Genomic DNA, 2,670 nt, shown 5'->3' with positions numbered 1-2,670 from the left:
GAGGGGGAGGAGGAGGAGGAGAAGGAGAAGAAGAGGAGGGGAGGAGGATGGGGAGGAGACGGAGGAGGGGGAGAGGCCGGGGAGAAGGAGGGGGAGGAGGGGGGGAGGACATGGAGGGGGAGGACGAGGAGAGGGAGAAGAAGAGGAGGAAAGAAGAAAGGAAAGAAGAAGACCACCCACCACTGGGCACAGTGGCTCACTCCTGTAATCCAGCACTGAGAGGCCAAGGTGGGAGGATTGCTTGAGCTCAAGACCAGCCTGGACTACATGGCGAAACCTCACCTCTACCAAAAATACAAAAAGTAGGTGGGCATGGTGCATGCACCTGTGTTCCCAGCTACTTGTGAGGCTGAGGTGAGAGGATTGCTGGAGCCCAGGAAGTCAAGGCTGTAGTGAGCAGAGATCATGCCACTGCACTTCAGGGAAGGTAACAGAGCAAGACTCTGTCTCAAAAAAGGGTGTGGTGGCTCATGCCTGTAATCCCAGCACTTTGGGAGGCTGAGGAGGGTGGATCGCTTGAGGTCAGAAGTTTGAGACCAGCCTGGCCAGCATGGTAAAACCCTGTCTCTACCAAAAAGAAAATTCTCCAGGTGTGGTGATGCACACCTGTGATCCCAGCTACTTGGGAGACTGCGGCAGGAGAATCTTTTGAACCCAGAAGCTGGAGGTTGCAGTAAGCCGAGATTGCGCCACTGCACTCCAGCCTGGGCAACAGAGCAAGACTTTGTCTCAATAAATAAATTAAAAAAATAAAAATAAAATAAGACGACGAAAATCTTGTCACATGCTACAACGTGGATGAACCTGGAAGACATTATACAGACTGAGCAAAATGGACCAGTCACAAAGGACAAATACTGTATGATTGCACTTATATGAGATATCTGGGGTAGTCAAAATCATGGGAACAGAAAGCAGACAGGTGGTTTCCAGGGGCTCAAGGAAGGGGGAAGTGGGGAGTCTGTGAGATGGTTATAAGGTTTCAGTTCTCAGGATGAAAACGTTCTAGAGATCTGTTATACAACAATGTGAATAAGGTGAATGCTAGTGGCCCGTACAATTAAAAATAGTTGAGGATAAAATGTATGTCTTCCGTTTTTTACAATAATTAATAAAAATTTATTTTATTTTACTTTATTTCTTTATTGAGATAGAGTTTCGCACTTGTCACCCAGCTGGAGTGCAGTGGCATGATGTCAGCTCACTGCTACCTCTGCCTCCCAGATTCAAGCGATTCTCCTGCCTCGACCTCCGAGTAGCTGGGATTACAGGTGCCCCCTACCATGCCCAGCTAATTTTTGTATTTTTAGTAGACAGGGTTTTCACCATGTTGGCCAGGCTGGTCTCAAACTTCTGACCTCAGTTGATCCGCCTACCTCAGCCTCCCAAAGTGCTGGGATTACAGGCATGAGCTACCATGCCCAGCTATTTACTTATTTATTTATTTAGAGACAGAGTTTCTTTCTCGTTGCCCAGGCTGGAGTGCAATGGCGTGATCTTGGCTCACTGCAGTCTGCTAACTGCAACCTCTGACTCCCGGGTTCAAGTGATTCTCCTACTTCAGACCCTCATGCAGCTGGGATTACAGGCACGTGCCACCATGCCAGGCTAATTTTTGTATTTTTAGTAGAGACAGTTTTCACCATGTTAGTCAGGCTGGTCTCGAACTCCTGACCTCAGGTGATCCAACTGTCCCGGCCTTCCAAAGTGTTGAGATTACAGGCGTGAGCCACCTCACCTGGCTGTTTTTGTTTTTTGAGACAGAGTTTCACTCTTATTGCCCAGGCTGGAGTGCAATGGCTCGATCTCGGCTCACTGCGATCTCCGCCTCCCAGGTTCAACTGATCCTCCCCCGTCAGCCTCCCAAGTAGCTGGGATTATAGGCACAAGCCACCATGCCAGGCTAATTTTTGCATTTTTAATATAGACGGGGTTTCACCATGTTGGCCAGGCTGCTCTCAAGCCCCTGAGCTCAAGTGATTCTCTGGCCTCTGCCTCCCAAAGTGCTGGATTACTTGGCCACTACACCTAGCCAATTTTATGTTTTTTTTTTTTTAACCACCATTTAGAAATAAATAAAAAACACATACATAAACACATAAATGAATCAATGCAGTGGAATTCTTGGCACACTGCTGCCCCAAAGACTGCTGCTATTCCCTGAAGGAGGAGACGGATTTGCTGTGGTCTGCTGGGGTCTGGCTGCCTACTCTGTTCTGTAGGAAGATAAGATCAGGGCCACATCCTGCAGTCCCCCCAATACTTCTTGCTTTGATGTCCAGCACAGCCAGTCTCAAGCTTTGGCTTTCAAAAACAATGGTGACTTCAAGTGATCCACCCGCCTTGGACTCCCAAAGTTCTGGGATTACAGGCGTGAGCTACCTCGCCCAGCCTCCCATTTTAATATTCTTAAATTAGGCCAGGCTTTGTGGCTCATGCCTGTTATCCCAGCACTTTGGGAGGCCGAGGCTGGCAGATCACTTGAGGCCAGGAGTTTGTAGAGCAGCCTGGCCGACATGGTGAAACCCTGTCTCCCCTAAAAATACAAAAATTTGCTGGGCGTGGTATCGCTTGCCTGTAATCTCAGCTACTTGGAAGGCTGAGGCAGGAGAATCACATGAACCTAGGAGGTGAAGATTGCAGTAAGCCAAGTTTGCACCACTGGACTGT

Source organism: Cebus imitator, unplaced genomic scaffold, assembly GCF_001604975.1.
Source record: "Cebus imitator isolate Cc_AM_T3 unplaced genomic scaffold, Cebus_imitator-1.0 Scaffold356, whole genome shotgun sequence".
Taxonomy (NCBI): Eukaryota; Metazoa; Chordata; class Mammalia; order Primates; family Cebidae; genus Cebus; species Cebus imitator.
The sequence above is the reverse complement of the archived record's forward strand: the minus strand, read 5'-3'. Positions refer to the sequence as shown.